The sequence below is a fragment of the Mesoplodon mirus genome (genome assembly GCF_964341445.2).
Source record: "Mesoplodon mirus genome assembly, chromosome: 8".
In the NCBI taxonomy this organism is placed as follows: Eukaryota; Metazoa; Chordata; class Mammalia; order Artiodactyla; family Ziphiidae; genus Mesoplodon; species Mesoplodon mirus.
The window spans coordinates 109997848-110017287 of NC_138984.1; the positions used below are offsets into that span (position 1 = coordinate 109997848).

The window sequence follows — 19440 nt, forward strand, 5'->3', positions numbered from 1 at the left end:
GTAGATGATGAAGCGGGCGGGAGAGTACAGAGACAGGGAATGTCCCTCTGAGGAGCTGACATCTGAGCAGAGATCTGGGTGACAGGCCAGCCTCAGTATCTGTGAAAAGCACTCTAGGCAGAGGGACCATGAGTTGTAGTAAGAATGAGCTAGAACAGGACGAGCATGAGGTCAGAACCGGGTCACAGGAGGTTGCGGAGACCTAGTGAGGAATCCGGTTTTATTTGACCTGATGAAGAAAACTTTAAAGGTTTTGAACGGGGCGGGGAGGGTGAGAGGGATGATGTCATTTAATTTTTCTTTTAACCGGATGCCTTGGGCTGCTGTGTGGTGACTAGACCGAAGCAACGAGAAGGCTGCTGACCTAGTGTAGGCAAGAGGTGATGGCTTTCCTAGGATTAGAGCAACAGAGGGGTGAGATACGGATGGAATCAGGATTTTTTTTTTTTTTTTTTTTGCCCCTCTGCCCGCGGGATCTCAGTTCCCCGACGAGGGATTGAACCCCGCACCCGCTGCAGTGTGGAGTCCTAACCGCTGGACCACCAGGGAATTCCCAGAATTGGGATTTATTTTGAAGGCAAACTCAACAGAGCTTTCTGATGAATTATTCTGTGCAGATACAAGCCTATATTTATATTTGCCACTCCCTCCATTTTTAAAATGCAGATAATAGCTTAGTATACAAACTATTCTGCATTTTGCTTCTTGTCACTTGATGTTAGACAGAGATTATTGCGTATCAGTCTGGATTAAAGACACTGATCACTTTCTTCTCTGCCTTTTTTCTTTCGGTTGTGACTTGTACTTAACAGGCACATAATTTTAAAGACAAATATTTCTCTGTGGCCTTTTGTGAAACACAGCAGGTCCCCGTCCCCTCACATATCATTTACTCCTTCCCAGAGGCACCAATTTCACCTCTTGATTATTTTGGTATTTGCCTCCATTTTGCTGGGTAACATTTTTGCACTGCTACTTCTTGACTTTCCAGTTTTAGATAAGATCTCTTGATTTTCCATTCAGGAAGAGGAATGGAAGAGTAGGACTCAGCTCTCTTTTATCCTTCCTGCCCCACTACCTGTCCTCACTTTTTGTACTCTTTTTTCTCATAATTTGGTCAAACTGTAATTTTCATTAGTTCAATATTCAGTGTTAACTGGCTGATTTACGATTAATTAAACACTAATGACCACTAAATCTGCTGTAAATTATGGTTAGTTTTATTTGCTAACAACATTGTTATCCTCAGAGTTAATAATGGCCTATTTTTTTCCTTTGCTTAGTTATCTTTATATTTGTCATGAATTCAACACCAAAATCTTTAACAGTTGTCTAAATCTTCTCTCAACATGTTCAGACACATCAGTTACATTTTACAAATTTCATCTTCTTAAAGAATTTTCTCCTGGAAACTTCTGCTAAGCTCTGTGGTAGATTGCTAACAGAAATGTCCAACAATTCCCTTTCTTATAGCCATGCTCCTTTGCTCTGCAACTTTAAGTACACTTTCCACTTTAATTCTGAACTTGACCATGTGATTTGCTTTGGCCAATGAAATGTTAACAAGCACGGCACAGTAGTTGGAAAAGTCCTTGTGCTTTGGGCTCTTGGAGTCCTGCTGCCATGTGAAGAGTAAGGTTTACCTGCTGGATAAGGACAGAAATATAGCCCAGTCACCACAGTGGCTCCAACCACCACCACCACTTGTCAGACATGTGAGTGTGGCCATCTGGAACCAGTCAACCCCAGCTAACCTGCCAGCAGACCACAGATGCGTGAATGACCCTAGCTAGGATCAGCCAGAAGAAATGCCAGGAATGTGTGAGCTTAATGGTTTGTTTTAAGCCACTGCATTGTGGATTGATTTGTTATGCAGCACTAGGTAGCTGATACAAGCTGCAATGTGGGTTGGTTTGCTGTGGGGTATAAATACTATCCTGGGACTCTCTTGACCACTGTCCTTGGACTGTCTTTTGCTTTTTTCCTATATTGGATCTCCTGTTTCCAGTAACCCACATCTTCCTCTTGCTTGGTTTCATCCAGTGACTTCCCAAGAAAGGGTATATGATAAGTAAATTGTTTAAGATCTTGCATGCCTAAAAATGTATTTTTAAAGAAATTTTCATATGTAAATCATAGTTTGGTTGGGTGTAGACTCTAAGTTGTTAATTTTCCTTCAGAATTTTGAAAGGCTTTCTCCATTGCTTTGTAGCTTCCAGTGCTCCTGTTCAGAAATTAAAATTCTATGTCAGATGTTGATAAGACCACCACTCAATATCTGAAATAAAAGAACAAAGCTGAATTTAGTGCTTGCTGTAGTAAAGGAGAGCTATGCTGCTCAGGCACAGTCTCTCCAAGCAAAGCAGACTGTTAAGCTTGTCTGGGGCTTTGGGGAAGCACAGAGTTCAGGGACTGGTGGACTTTCACAGGCTTCAGTGGGTTGCCATCTGCAGAATCACAGTTCCTTGGGTGTTTTTATTGGAGTGAGTCCATCCCTAATGGGCCAGTGGTCAGAAGTGAGCAACTCATGCTGATTGGTTGGTTTGCAAAAGCATGTTCATCTGGGGATGTTGCCTTCGATTGATTAAGTGAGTTTAAAACCATTTAAATGGCCATTTGTTAACATGACCATAGAACAATCGCCTTTACCACATTTGGGAGAACATTTTTATTCTCACTAATTAACTGAGTCCATGTGTATGATCTGGATTTTTTTTTTTCCTCTTTACAGTCTTGCAGGATCTTCTCCTTGCCCTAAATGTTTGAAATTTCACAATGTTGTACCAGTGTGAATCTTTTTTCACTTGGTAAATCTTTTGGTCTGGAAATTCAGATTATTAAGTATCTCCTCCTCTCCATCTTCTCTATCTTTTCCTCTTTTTTAATGCTAATTTTCCATGATCAGTTTCCGAATTTTTTTATCTCCTATTTTCCGTCTTCTTTTCTTTTTGCTGATAAAATTCCTCCACTTTATATTTTAACCTTTCTATCAAAGATTTTTATTTCTGCTGTTGTATTTAATTTCCAAGACCTTCTTTATGTTTTTGGAACATTCCATTTATTTACTTGTTTATTCATTTATTTGGGGGTAGAATTCTGTTCTTATTTCATAGTTACAGTCACTTCTCTCTGTGATGTTTTTGACATTTATTTTATCTTTATTTCTTCAACATTACTTTTTTCTCTTTATTTTATTTTCTATCTTCCAGGTTAGCTTTCTGCAGATACCTCATACATTGTCTTTGTATTTGATTTTGACACACTTAACAGTGGATACTAAAATACTGACTGGAAGCTCTGACGATGCGAGAGATGGGCTGGTCTGATGTGAATTTTCCTATATGGGCATCAGACTGGGCCGTTTAATGGGGAGATTTCTGATGTCAGTATTTCTCTAATGTCATGTCTTTCTTCATGGACTAGCCATATATCCCAGAGAAGACTCTTTCAGTCTCCTGCCAGGAGGGTGAAGGTCTAGCTTTCAGTGTTCTGGACTCAGAACTGAGAAAGATGGATTTGGCATGTTATGTCTCCAAGGCAAATACACATACATTCATTTATTCCCCTGTTGTTAGTACAGCTCCCTCACCTGCAACTGCACTGGTATTCTTCCATGCAGACCATCTATTTTACTTCATTATGAAAATAAACCAGCATTCTTTGCCAGTTAAGGAAAGGTCAGTTTCTGGGATGCTGCTTGGATCTGGGGAGGAGTCTAAGGATCCAATTCCTTCTAAAACAGACTTCCTAACAATGCTCCTTATTAAATCTATACCCCTTTTACTTTATTATTTTTTTTTGCGGTATGCGGGCCTCTCACTGATGTGGCCTCTCCCGTTGTGGAGCACAGGCTCCGGACGCGCAGGCTCAGCGGCCATGGCACACGGGCCTAGCCGCTCCGCGGCATGTGGGATCTTCCCGGACTGGGGCACGAACCCGTGTCCCCTGCATCGGCAGGCGGACTCTCAACCACTGCGCCACCAGGGAAGTCCCTACCCCTTTTATTTTCACTTCCACGAAGACCTGCTGCCATTAGTTTCTAAGTCTTAGATTTTCTGTAAATCAGATTAATTCCTAGTTTTCTCTACTGCTTGACTGAATTCAACTTTCTCAGCTGTGCTTATTCTATCACTATGTATTCATCTGCTTTCCAGCTTCCAAAATGATCCCTTCTCCAGCTCTCTCCATATTTTGGGTTTAAGCCTTAAAACATCCCTTCACTGGTTGTGTTAGTGGGGTCTCAGGAAGGTGAGAAGGTATAAGTACGTGTTAAATCTCCTCTCTTCACACAGAACCTGCTTTTTATTTTCTGTTTATGTGAAGTGTGTTACTGGCTTCATAATTGAATCTAGCTTACCATTTATGTGAGATCCATCTAAAGCTGGTTTATGAAAGATGGCTTCACTTACAATAAGCTTAAAGCAATGCTCTCCTCCTTAACACTACAGACAAGAAAAAATAATGTGGCACTCACCCAGTGAAGGGGAGCACATAATTATAAATCAAGATTAATATGCCTGGGAACATTCTTTACATTCATTTGTATGCCCTTGCTAAAATGCAGATTGTATAACAACCTTAATAAGAAAATTCCTAAGCCTGTGCAGACTTGTGGGAGAGGTGTGGTCATGCATAATCTCACCGAAAATCTGCCCAGGCAGTGCATACTACAGAATTCATAATTTCCATTTTCATTCTGCACAGTAGCTCAAAGCCGGAAACATACGTGTTCATGAATCTTTGCCGTGTTAATCACTTTTTCCTGTTGCACCACAAGTTTAATACAGGCTTCTCGACAACCTGTCACTGGAGTAATCTGTTTACTAATCTTATGATAAATCACACACAAGGTAAGTTAAGATTGCTCTATTAATTGCAGTCATTTTTTCCAGAGTTCTGCTCTTCGGCAGCCTTTTGGGGATGACTGGCTTCCTTCCCTAAAACCAAGCCAGACAACAACACACTGAAACACTGGAAAACAAAAATAAACAGAATGTACATGTAGGCAGTTGTTCAGTTATTCCATCTCCCCCTGAAATAACTCCTTATTCTCTCCTGAAACCATTATCCACTCTCTCTTCCTTAAGACAATCTTCTCTTGATTCTGCTACCTCTCATAGGTTGCCTTGGACCTTCCAGTGGTCTTTTCACACTTCCATCCTCTTTCTTCCCTAAGCAGTGTTTACTGAGATCATTCACACCCTGTTTATTGAAAGATAAATTCCAAAACAACTCAAACATAATGAGCCTCAGTAGGAAATCTTGATTTCCCACCTCAAACCCAAACCTTCACTCCTTTAACCATATGCTAGTTGGTAATAATAAAAGCTTATATAGAAGAGTTATTTAGCTATGGTGCTAAGTACTCTACTTATATTAACTCTTTTCACTGTCACAATAACCCTATGAAATACAATCGATTATTATACCCATTTTTATAAAGAAGAAAACTGAGGCCAGAGAATTTGTGTAATTTGCTCAAGGAAAAATCCCTGGTCAGTGGCCATCCATATATGTGAACCGTACTCCCATTCATCCAGTTACCCAAGCCAGAAACCTAGGAATCAGCATTAATTTCTCTCTTTCCTTTTTTCTCTACATTCTTACCATCTTAGGCCAGGTTACTGTCATTTCTCACCTGAACCAGTGTACCAGCCTTCCAACTATTTCCATTCATGTTCCTTATAGACTATTTTTCATATAGCCGGCACCTGAATATGATAAATCCATAAACATAATGAGAGATCTTTAACCAACTTCTTTCAAAAACTGACTTCATGTCATCAAAATAGTATGGATAAAGATGTATCTTTATTGTGTGGACAACACAACTAACGAACAAAGTCTGATGGACATTTGTGGGATACTGCCCACACACAAGATAAGAGAATACACATTCTTTTCAACAACGCTTGGAACATTTACAAAACCTGACTATGTCCTAGGCCATAAGATGAGTTTCAGTAAATACCAAGTAAGGATTATCAAATAGACTACCATCTTTTTTTTTTTTTGCGGTACGCAGGCCTCTCACTGCTGTGGCCTCTCCCGTTGCGGAGCACAGGCTTCAGACATGCAGGCTCAGCGGCCATAGCTCACGGGCCCAGCCGCTCCGTGGCATGTGGGATCTTCCCAGACCGGGGCACGAACCCGTGTCTCCTGCATTGGCAGGCGGACTCTCAACCACTGCACCACCAGGGAAGCCCTAGACCACAGTCTTTGATCACAATGTAATAAACTTCCAATTAGTAACAAAAAGATAATCATCTTCTCTGCACTGATCTCCCCTGTGCTCTAGGGAACTACAATTCCCAGGCTCCCTTGGGCTCTGACAATGGGAGACAGTAGCAGCACTGACCTTAGATTCGGAGACAGAAAGGGGAAAGGCAGGATGTTTCCTGCTTCCTATGGATCGCCTCTCTTGGCTCCCAGCTTCTGTTGGGCAGTCCCCACTTTGGCTCCAACTCACTTCAGGTGGGTCCAGCTTTAAGCTTGGGTAAAGCCACCTCCTTCTGTTGTCCTTGCAGACCTGGAAGTGGTAATGACTTTCTGCTGTTGATAATCTCTGGATTGCCTCGGTGTCCCCGGTTGGCTTCTCAATCCATGGCCACCACGAAATCAATTCTCTGTATTACATTCCTCTCCAGTCAAATCTATATATCTATATCTATATCCATCCATCTATCTATCATGACCAATATAACCCCATATATTTAGAAACACATCTAAATAATTCATGAGTTAATATTTAGAAATGAACAATTACACAGGGACTTCTCTGGTGGCGCAGTGATTAAGAATATGCCTGCCAGTGCAGGGGACATGGGTTCGATCCCTGGTCTGGGAAGATCCCACAGGCCGCGGAGCAAGTAAGCCCGTGCGCCACAACTACTGAAACCCGTGCGCCCTAGAGCCTGCATGCCACAACTACTGAGCCCACGCACCACAACTACTGAAGCCCGTGTGCTCTAGGGCCCACGTGCTGCAACTACTGAAGCCTGCCCACCTAGAGCCCGTGCTCCCGCAACAAGAGAAGCCACCAAAATGAGAAGCCCATGCACCACAACAAAGAGTAGCCGCCTCCCCGCTTGCCACAACTAGAGAAAGCCTGCGTGCAGCAACGAAGACCCAACGCAGCCAAAAATAATAAATAAATTTTTTTTTAAAAGTGAGCAATTAAACTACATACCAACATTTTGGGATGTCAGTAAAGTATTACTTACAGGAAAATTTATATCTCAAAAAGCAAGGTCTGACGTTGACCCTTCCCCAAGTTTGGCTGACTTGTTTGTGCTATATCCACCACTCTATTTGTTTTAACACTTTTCCTTTCTTTTACCAATTCTGTATAATTCTTTGACATTGAAGCATCCATAGCTCTGTTAAAAACTTCCACTGATACTGTCCTATTGGCCTTGGAAACAATACTTTCATCATCCATGCCTGCCCCAGGCATTAACTTTATGCTGGTTTCTGTATCCTAAAATTTGTATCTCTTGCCTTGCCTTCTCTTCTGAACACCATTCCCATGTTTACAATTGTGTATTGGACACACTACACATTTTTCAGAACACCAAATTTGACATGGCTAAACCTAAATTCATCATCCTGCTGCCCAGCCTCTAGAATCTGCTGTTCTTAATCCTCTGTGACCCTGTCACCTTCCCAAGTACCCATCCTTGAAAGCTCAGACACCTACAAGGCAGAGACCACATCTCTTTCATAGTAATGGCTTTTGTTCCAAGCACAGAGCCTGACATGTAACGAGTATGCAGTCAATACATTTTGAATCATCAAAAGACTCCACACCCTCTCTCTAATTCCATATCCCTATTTGTGTGTGTGTGTGTGTGTGGTACGCGGGCCTCTCACTGTTGTGGCCTCTCCCGTTGCGGAGCACAGACTCCGGACGCGCAGGCCCAGCAGCCATGGCTCACGGGCCTAGCTACTCCACGGCATGTGGGATCTTCCTGGACCGAGGCACGAACCCATGTCCCCTGCATCGGCAGGCGGACTCTCAACCACTGCGCCACCAGGGAAGCCCCATATCCCTATTTTTTATAGCTCTGTAATGCCCTCTCAAATCCATACTCTGCTTTCTATTTTCATGTGACTAGTCTTGACTGCTCACCTAGAGAAAGGCAGCAGGATAGGCTGAAACTGTGAGAGTTAAATTATAGCTAATCTCATAATAGTGTTCAACAAACACCACCTTAAAACCAAAATGCTTCTTAGCTAGAAAAGCAGGACCTGACTGCAGGGTTCTTAATGAGGTTAACATAATTGAGAAAGAATGTGTTGACCCGATGGGGAGTTGGTATGCGGAAAAGACTGCAAAGGCTAATATACCAGCAGAGCCTAGTCAAGCTCTGGTCAGGATATCTCTCTGTCCCAGGACGCAGCTTCCTCTGGGGATGCACAAAGCCCAATTGTTTCAACTTTTTGTTGTTGTTGGGTTTAACTTCTCTAGAACCAAACCTAACCAACCCCTATATTTCTGGCAGTCCCACAGCTACTCCTTCAATTAGCCAGGCTCAGAATATAAAACTTATCTCTGACTCCCCTCTAGTCCTCACATCTATTAATACTGCATTGATGCTTTTTCATTCTTCCTCTTTTTCTTTGTCTTATTTTACTCCTCCCTCCTCTCTGCCACCCATAATTTATAAGGCACTCATTAAAACATACCCAGACTAGTCCTTCAATGAGATCTCTTTGCCTGTTTCCACCCCTCCCGAGGGTCCTGCCCACGGCACCAGAGTCCTCATCGTCTTGATGCCTTTTACTGCATAATGACTTAAGACTGAGGAACAAAGATTCCCAGCATCCCTTCCTTCCTGGTTTTTCAAATAGGCACTGCCTTCCTAAGCAAACCCAGTGGTTCCCCTCTGGGCCGCATCACTGTGGGTTTCGGGCAGGTGGCTTTCTCCACCCTCTCCTGAACAGACTGTGCTCACACTGGCCCCCCTGCCTTTACACTCAGGGTGCCCAGTCACAGCCACACTTCAAAGTCCCATTTCCTCCTAAAAACCCCTGCTGATATCCCTGGTGACGCTGAATCCTTCCTGAAGCTCTGGCCTTCTTTAGGTCCAAGGACATTTAGGTGAGATGGATTTTCCATGAAGCTAATGAGGCTTACACTTGAAGGCCCCCTTCCTTTAACAGCCCCCTCCAAGACTGTAAACCTAATTTTTATTTATACTTTAGTATTTCTTCCTGAAAGAAGATCTTCCAAGTTGTAAAAGCCTGAGGTCCTACATGATCTGGATCTGTCCCTGAATTTAGGGTTAATTCTATTCTTTCCTTGAAGTATTTTCTAATTGGTTAGTGTACGACAAACTTGTTTTCCCAGCTTGGTATGAGCTTCTTGCTACATAATGTTGTATAGTGTATAATGTGGTAGTTAAAAGGGTCAAAAGGGTCATCAGTGGAGTCCCCCAGACCTATATCCAAAATTACCTCTGCCATTTCCTAGCTCTGCGGCATGTTTTATTTCTCAACTTGATTGCGCCTCAGTTTCTTTATCTGTTAAGTGGGAATGGTTATAGCGAGGGCTGCATTATAACTTTCTGAGGCCCAAGGCACTTTTGCCCTCATGGGATGCTTACTCCATAAAAATAAATCATAAATTATATTTTACAGCCATGTGAGTATAAAGACTAATATCCAGGGAAGATTATATTCCTTTATTTTCCCTTCTGATTCTAAAAGAAACTAAAACATTTTCATGGACCTCTAAAAGTACTGTGGACCCTAGGCATAGTACCTAGTGAGCATAATGGATAAGTTGGTCCTGACTGCAGTCTCCACACAGTAGAAGTCTGGTAAATAATAAATGAGACGATGCATGTAAAGCATTTAATAAAGTGCCTGACACACATTAGGTGCTCAATAGATGCTAGCCATTATTATTTTTGTTATTGTTACATTCCTCTTTTGTATCCTTCACAATGAATAAAAGAAAAGAAAAGTTTACTAAATTAATTTACTAGAGCATATCTTACACTAAGCTATTTGTAGTGTTAAAAGATAAACTGAGACATACTAAAAATTTAAAAAGTTTATCGGAGCAAAAATCCACTGGAATCGGGCAGCACCAAACCGGGAGTGGTTAAGAAGCACTTCACACCCAGGAGCTAAGGGAAAGACTTTTATAGAGAAAAGGCGGAAAGAAAGTAAGGAAACAATTTGATTGGCTATAGCTTTAAGCAGTTGCCTTGTTTGGGAAAGCCTAGTTGGCTATTTGTGATAGGTTGTCCTTAGGTTTTTGATTTATTCACCTGCATGCATTTCAGGCTTAGGTTTTGGTTTGCTAACATAGGCTACTAAGGTATTAAAGCCACATCAGTCTAATGGCCTTCGTGTTTAATTAATTTAACCATAGCAATAGACGTTGGAAAACAGAAATATCACTTTATTGTGTATCGTACTATACAATATCAATTAAAGCAGGGTATTATGTGTTTGCTTAAGTTTCCAGATTGGATGCACACCCTGTATTTACAAGAAGTGACTGCCTGCCAAGAAGGTGCTCAGGTACCTTCAACTTGAATTTCCCAGCAGAGACTCTTAAATACTAGATTCTCAGACTCCACCCAGGAGATTCTAGCTCTGTGGCTCTGGAGTGGGATCTGAAATTATGGCAGTTTTGAAGAGCAGGTAGCTTTGTTGGAAATCGTCATCATAGGCAGAGAAGCAGAGGACAGTGGTGGCTGACAGGGTGGCATGTGAGGCTATAGCTAACCTCTTCCCAAACTCTATAACACCCACCTCCCAATAAAATGAAAATAGTGTGCCTGCTATGAAAATTCAGGTTCAAGTCACGTCCCCTAGGCACTCTCTGCCTGACCAGATTGCATCTTTAAGCCTCCTTAGTAAAGTAAGTCTGGAGTCACCAGCAGAAGAGATATAATCTTGATGACAAATTGAAATTATAGTGGATTAACCACAGTTCAGGCAAACAAAAATGGAGTCAGGAGGCCATTGAGGATCTGGTCTCAGGCACATCTCTGCACCGATGAGAACTTGAACTTTCTTTGAAATGTACCAGACCCAAAGACACGACCAGCTGTATTCAGAACAACACTTGCCAGCTGCAACCTTATGGTCTCAAGGTCTCCCCTTGTAATTACGCAACCCTTTCAGACCCCAACCAACCCTTCCTTAACAAGCATCCTTACTTCTTGCCAGCTCCAATTATAATTCTTGATAAACAATTCATGTAACTAGCAGTAACCTTCAGTTTTTACCTTTGTAAGCCTCCCGCATTTTGTAGTCTGGCAGAACACAATTCAAGTGCTTCTTGAATCTGTGTCTCCCAGGTTGCAGTCCTAACGAACCCCAAATTAGCACCTTTTTATTTCAATCGGGTCTCCACTTCGGAAATTTTGGTTAACAAACCCCTACTGTAGCTTTTAAGGAACTTCCAGGATAGATGTACACACAACACTAGGATGGCACATTTTCAGGACCGATTAAGTCCTGCAAGCATTGAGCATTCATTCAAAGGAGGAAGTAACCACTGCAGGCTGAGTTGTTGGGAGAGGGCTCACACTGAAGAGTGACTTGAGCTGAATCATGGAAGAAGGTAGACCTAGGATGTGTCATGGTCGGGAAGAAAGAACACTGGACTGGGGATCAGGTGGTCTAGGAATAAACCTGGCTTTGCCATTCACTAGGTGGGTGTCTTTGACAATAAAGATATAGAAAAATACAAACCTGTCAACATCTCCTCGAAACAAAAGAAATCTGATATAAGAATATTAATATTTGCAAAAATATCATTTAATTCAAAAAGCATGATTGAGAACAAAGAAGGATACACATGATGGTAAAGGGAATCGTCCACCAGGAAGATAGAATCATCATGAACTTGCATGTACCCCCTCCCCCCCAAAAAACACAGCCTTGAAATATGTTAATCTCCAAACTGGGAGAATTAAACACATATCTATCAGATAATGATAGGTCACGTATTTAAAACATTAATCATGGGCTTCCCTGGTGGCACAGTGGTTGAGAGTCCGCCTGCCGATGCGGGGGACACGGGTTCGTGCCCCAGACCGGGAGGGTCCCGCATGCCGCAGAGCGGCTGGGCCCGTGGGCCATGGCCGCTGAGCCTGCGCGTCCGGAGCCTGTGCTCCGCAACGGGAGAGGCCACAACAGTGAGAGGCCCGCGTACTGCAAAAAAAAACAAAAACAAAAACATTAATCATAACGAATCATGGATTTGAACAAAAAGAAGGAGAAACTGAAGCACAGAGCTGTGAAATAACTTGCCCAGGATCATATAGCTAGTAAGTGACAGAGCCTAGACTCAAACCCAGGAAGTCTTCTACTGCCAGCCTGCAGCTAAAGTGGCATTATGAAAATGTGTTTACATAAAAATATTCAAAATATTCAAAATATTAAGCATTCAATATTCAACTCAACAAGTTAGAAAATAAAGAACAAATCCCCCAAAGAACGAACAAACAAAGATTATCAACACCAAAAGCTGGTTCTTTGAAAAGCCTTATAAAATAGATTTCTTAAAATATTGACAAAGAAACCCACAGAGAATGAAAATATAAGAGAGAGACAGATGTGAGCAAAGAAGGGGACGTAATTAGAGAAATAGCAGAGATTTTTTAAAATTATAAATGAGTAGTATAAGGAACTTTTTGCCAATAAATTGGAAGCCAGAAGAAAGTGTGGGGCTTCCCTGGTGGCGCAGTTGTTGAGAGTCTGCCTGCTAATGCAGCAGACACGGGTTCAAGCCCTGGTCTGGGAGGATCCCACATGCCGCGGAGCAACTAGGCCCGTGAGCCACAACTGCTGAGCCTGCACATCCGGAGCCTGTGCTCCGCAACAAGAGAGGCCGCGACAGTGAGAGGCCCGCACACCGTGATGAAGAGGGGCCCCCGCTTGCCGCAGCTAGAGAAAGCCCTCGCACAGAAACAAAGACCCAACACAGCAAAAATAAAAAAATTAATTAATAAACTCCTACCCCAACATCTTAAAGAAAAAAGTTAAGAGAACTAGCATTTACTGAGTACCTACCAGGAGCTAATTATTTAAAAAAATAGAAAAAAAGTGTATTTTTCTAGAAAACAAAAATTAACAAAATTGCCCCAAAGAATGAATGAAACAATACCCAACAAAGAAATGGAAAGTAGTCAGGACTCTCCCAGTACTCCTCTCTCCACTTACAAAAAGAGAAGGTGCGGACAATTTTACGGTGTATTTTAACAGCCCTTTAAAGAAATGATCATCCAAAGTTTTTAGCGATTTACAAGGAGAAAGAGGAAGAGAAAGAAAGCCATGAACTTTATTTTATAAAGATATAATTACCTTGACACCAAGATGGGGCAAGGACAATACAAGAAAAGGAAATTAAAGATGAAATTTTTCTAAGTAAAATATTACCAAAGAGGCCTTTTTAGTCTGAGTCACAGTGGATTCTATTTGCCATGTGGAAGTAGAAAGAAGGCAGAGGGAGTCTTACCTCAGTGAAACTGCTGTGTTCTCCTTACTGACCAGTTTCCCAGATTATGAAGAGTGGGGCATCCCCTAACATGCAAAGACAATTGTTTTAAATTGGATCCTTCTATGACCTGAAGAAATGTGTTCTTATTTCCCAGTGCCATTACCACTGATACTTTGCTATTCTTCTTGATCTTAGGTAGGGTGGAACATGCCCAAGTTACTGTTCACATTATAACCTCACCAGGATACCGTACAGCCAATACTAGATTACCTGAAGCTGCAAGAATTTTGCTGGAACCAATGACTCCAAGCTCCTTCTACAGCAAATTGCACAACAGGACTGCTTTTGGTTTGAGCTGCTTTTGTTCCTCCTCTTCGGTCACATGCCTTATTATTTCTATTTTTATAGTCAACGCTTGGCTAAGTAGCAAGTTCACAAAAGGTTCTTGCAGGCTGTCATTTGTCAAAATCTGTTTTCGTTTTAATTAATTAGTTAATTTAGTCTTTATGCTGTGGATAAAAAGGCTCCCTGTATCAGAGATGGTACTTAATATGTTTTAGCTTTTCCTGCTTTTCAACAATAATCCAGTTGATAAGAGTTTTAAGAGCCATTTTATTTTATAGAATATATATAATTATATAATTTGCTATTTGCGTATTGAATAGTCATTAGGAATAAGGGCTTTGGAGTCAGAAAAGGTGGGATTCAAGTCTTGGTTCTTATAGAAAATGGTCTGGTTTTTTTTTGTTTTTCGCCACCCTATGCGCCATACAGGATCTTAGTTCCCCAACCAGGGTTCAAACCCGTGCCCCCCTGCATTGGGAGCACGGAGCCCTAACCACTGGACCGCCAGGGAAGTCCCCCCAGTTGTTAATACAGGTTCCCTCTGGCATGGGGCAGGCACTCCACTTTTACTTTACCACCCCCCCGGATTATTTTAATGAGCATATATAACTTTTGTAACTTGAAAAGAAGAGAAGGGAAGGAAAGGAATAGGAAGAGAGCTAATTTCTGTGACCTGAGGCAAACCATTCTGCCTCTCTGTACTGCAGGTTACTCATGCATTCCATGGAGAATAGTGAAGGGTTATGATGAGGAATACAGGAGATAATGCATATAAAGCATTTTGCACTTCACTTGGCACAAATTCAGCATCCAGTAACTGTTAGCTCTTACCCCTAGGCAAAGTGCTTAACTCAATATCTGGCATGTAGTAAGTGCTCCAAAAATGGTAAGTAGTCGAACAAACAAGCAAAAAATGGCAGGTATTCTTCCTTTTTTCTTCCAGTTTTACTGAGATATGATTGACATACAGTAATGTGTAAGTTTAAGGTGTACAGCATAATGATTTGACTTACATACATCATGAAATGATGACCACGGTAAATTTAGTGAGCACCCATCATCTATAGATACAAAATTAAAGAATAGAAAAACATTTTTTCCTTGTGATGAGAACTCTTAGGGTTAATTCTCTTAACTTCCATATACATAACACACAGCAGTGTTAGTTGTGATTACCTCCCTAGTACTGATTTATCTTCTGACTGGAAGTTTGTACCTTTTGACTGCCTTCATCCAGTTCCCCTTTCCAGCCCCGCCCCCCACCTCTGGTAACCACAATCTGATTTCTTTTTCTATGAGTTTGTTTGTTTGTTTTTGAAGTAAAATTGACCTACAACACTATGTTAGTGCACAGCGTAGGGAAATATTTCTTAAATTTCAAACTGGTCACCACAATAAGTGTAATTACCATCTGTCACATACAAAGATATTACATAATTACTGACTATATTCCCTACACTGTGCATTTCATATCCACTCACTTATTTTGTAACTGGAGGTTTGTACCTCAATCTCCCTCACCTATTTCTCTCCTCTTCCCACCCCGACTCCAAATGGTAGGTATTCTTACTAACTGTATTTTTTTTTTTTTTTTTTTTTTTTTTGCGGTATGCGGGCCTCTCACTGTTGTGGCCTCTCCCGTTGCGGAGCACAGGCTCCGGACGCACAGGCTCAGTGGCCATGGCTCACGGGCCCAGCCGCTCCGCGGCATGTGGGATCTTCCCGGACCCGGGCATGAACCCGTGTCCCCTGCATCGGCAGGCGGACTCTCAACTACTGCACCACCAGGGAAGCCCCACTAACTGCATTTTTAAATTTTATTTTGCTCATTCTTTTTTATGGCTAGAAGGTTTTTCCTTGTATTTTTCTTTGAGCTATTTTCAGTTGGTTCTTTGTTTTAAAGAAAAGATAGGGGCTTCCCTGGTGGCGCAGTGGTTGAGAGTCCGCCTGCCAATGCAGGGGACACGGGTTCGTGCCCCGGTCCGGGAAGATCCCACATGCCACGGAGCGGCTGGGCCCGTGAGCCATGGCCGCTGAGCCTGCGCGTCCGGAGCCTGTGCTCCGCAATGGGAGAGGCCACAACAGTGAGAGGCCCGCGTACCGCAAAAAAAAAAAAAGAAAGAAAGAAAGAAAAGATAGGCCCAAATTGAAGGACAGTCTTCGAAGTAACTGGCCTAGACTCTTCAAAAGTGTTAATGTCGTGAAAATAAAGGAAGATTGAGAAGCTATTAATGCTAGTTATTTCTGATATAGATCATTGAATATTCATTAATATCTGAAATTATATTAAAATAATTAGTTACTAAATAAATGTAGATAATGTAGAAACACTGTGATCCATCGCTAATAGGATGTAAATTGATATGACTTCCCTGAAGGATACTTTAGCCCCACCTTTCAAAAACAGAAATGCACGCACCCCTTGACCCAGAAATTCCACTTCTAAGAATTTATCCTGCAGAGATGCTTCTATTGGAGTAAAATGAAATGATACAAATGAAATGGTATATTAATTGTATGAGCAAAGTTTAGAAACTCACTGGACCATCAGTAATGGGATGCTTAAATAAATTATGATATACTCATACAGTAGAGTAAAATGGACTTAATAGACTGCTTTAAATATACTTTTCTGGAAGGAATTCCAAGAGAAGGGAAGTTAAGAGAATAAGGCAAAGTATAGAACATTGGGCAGAATGTGTCCCCATTTGTGTGGGGGGAAAATGTATGTATGTATGCAAGTATATACATTGATTTTATATGCAACTATTTGTATTTTATATGTACATGTACATATATTTGTATACTTACATATGTCTATATACATACTTTTTAATACAGTCATATATGTATGGATTTGTAAATGCATAGAATTAGGAAAACTATGAGCTCCAGAGAGGAGACTGAGTTACCCGGAGACAGAGGGTGGGTGAGACTTATTTACCTTGGTATATACCATTTTGTGTTTTTTGTGTTTGGGGCAGTATACAGGTATTACCTATGAAAAAAAACCCAAAACTAAAGAATATGGAGACAATGCAGAATGTTGGAGAGCCAATCTGAAATCAGTTGGAAGGAGTGAACATTTGTCAACAGAGTGAGTGCAAGCAGATGGAAAGAGAACTGTACTGAACAATTCTCCAAATATAGAAACAGTCTACTGGAGAAAGTCAGACAAACATGGTGTGTCCAAAAATCTGTTTCCAGTTTAAAGCTTATCTTTTTATGGAGTGAGGTTTTTCACATGACCCACTTCTTCTTTTTTTTTGCAAAACTAAGGTAAAGGGGTTGATTTTATTGTATATGAATTAAACTTCAATTAAAAATATAATGAATTTTTAAGAAGTTAATGATGAGGACACATTCATACCATGGAATACTGCTCAGCAATAGAAAGTAAGGAATTACTGATACACACACAAGTTGGATGAATCATCAAGGCATTGTGCTAATTGAAAACAACTTGTCTCAAGAGGTTCCATGCTGTAAGATTCCATTTATATGGCTTTCTCAGAGACAAAACTGTAAAAAGGAAGACAGATCAGTGGTTTTCAGCGACTAGGAGTGAGTGACTGTAAAGGGATGGTAGGAGAGAGTCTTTTTTAGAGGGTGGATGACGGGATTGTTCTGTACCTTGCTCATGGAGGGTAGCTGCGTGAATCTATACATGTGGTAACATTCATAGCACCTTACCTCAAAAGAAAATATCAAAATAACTATATGATAATTTATAAAATAAAAATGTTTTAGGTTAAAACACACACACACACACACACCCCCCAAAATGTGGGGATTCTTGCAAGAGCATAGCTCCAAGGTAGAGTTCATAATTTTAGCATTTACATTTTGATTCTGTACCAAGAGTCAACAAGGTTTTGCTGGTGGTTTGAAATTGTAGTCACATTGTCCTTTTCAACATGGTAACCTTAACCCTCTCCATGATTCTCTCAGAAAAAGTCAGGAAGTAATTCCAGAATCTCATCATTACCAGAACACAGTGGCTACACACAGTACTTTCCCTCCCATGTGAATGTGCCAGCCTAGTAGACATTGGTGGATGGTCATGACATACCCAGTAACACCGTTTTACAGTTCATCGTTAAAACACACCCCAGGTGCTGGCATGAAGATAACTCAACAGAAGTGAAGGACCACGGATTCTAGGGCAGTGTCAGATCTAGAAAAGCAATGGCAGCACCAGTTCCTTTTCCCACAGTGGCTTAGCAGCTTCACGACTCTCCAAGGTAGAGAGGAAGATCAAGTCAAACGGGCCTTCTTGAAGACAAGGCATGAAATACCAGAGGTCACCTTTGTTCCTGGTGGTGACACTAAACAAGTATTTGCTGATAGAAGCTATTACACGTTCTCCCCACTTCCTACCTAAGCAGTCAAAAGTTAGCTCTTTTCTTGGAGACGTAGATAGAGCAAAAATCCTACCTAGCATTCTTTTTCTTTTTTTAATCCTATGTATTTATTTTTTAATGGAAGCATAGTTGATTTACAATATTGTGTTAGTTTCAGGTGTACAGCAAAGTGATTCAGTTACATATGTATGATTTTTTTCAGATTATTTTCCATTATAGGTTATTACAAGATATTGGATATAGTTCCTGTGTTACACAGTAAATCATCGTTGCTTATCTATTTTATACATAGTAATGTGTATCTGTTAATCCCATACTCCTAATTTATCCCTCCCCCCTTCCTCTCCCCTTTGGTAACCATAAATTTGTTTTCTATGTCTGTGACTCTGTTTCTGTTTTGTATATAGATTCATCTGTATTATTATTTAGATTCCATGTAGAAGTGATATCATATGATATTTGTCTTTCTCTGACTTACTTCACTTAGTATGATACTCTCTAGGTCCATCCATGTTTCTGCAAATGTCATTATTTCATTCTTTTTTTTTTAAGATTCCTTTCCTTTTATTTTTTAAATTTGTAATATTTATTTATTTGTTTATTTATTTGTTTATTTATTTATTTATTTTGGCTGCGCTGGGTCTTAGTTGCAGCATGCGGGACCTTTAGTTGCAGCATGTGGGCTCTTAGTTGCAGCATGCGGGCTCTTAGTTGCAGCATGCGGGATCTAGTTCCCTGAACAGGAATCAAATCCAGGCCTCCTGCATTGGGAGCATGGAATCTTAACCACTGGACCACCAGGGAAGTCTCTGTTTCATTCCTATTTATGGCTGAGTAATATTCCATCGCATATATGTACCACATCCAGCGGCCATGGCTCACGGGCCCAGCCGCTCTGCGGCATGTGGGATCTTCCTGGACCGGGGCACAAACCCACGTCCCCTGCATTGGCAGGTGGACTCTCAACCACTGCGCCACCAGGAAGCCCTACCACATCTTCTTCATCCATTCATCTGTTGATGGGCATTTAGGTTGCTTCCATGTCTTGGCTATTGTAAATAGTACTGCAATGACTATTGGCATGCATTTATCTTTTTGAATTAGAGTTTTCTCCGGTTATCTGCCCAGGAGTGGGATTGCTGGATCATATGGTAACTCTATGTTTAGTTTTTAAAGGAATCTCTATAGTGGCTGCATCAACTTACATTCCCACCAACAGTGTAAGAGGGTTCCCCTTTCTCCACACCCTCTCCAGCATATATT

The 19440-nt window shown here is 41.2% G+C and overlaps 1 protein-coding gene across 6 annotated transcripts in view; it reads left to right on the forward strand.

The window, feature by feature from the left end:
• The window catches only part of LOC309809944 (uncharacterized protein), a 112686-nt gene that overhangs the window by 39359 nt on the left and 53887 nt on the right, over positions 1-19440 (forward strand). The window contains exon 4 of one of the 6 annotated variants that reach the window (XR_014294924.1): positions 13664-13843. The exons of the other annotated variants lie outside the window; for them this stretch is intronic. The gene's annotated coding sequence lies outside the window, so the exon portion shown is untranslated. Of the gene's footprint in view, positions 1-13663; positions 13844-19440 lie in introns of those variants that run through there. 6 annotated transcript variants of the gene reach the window in all.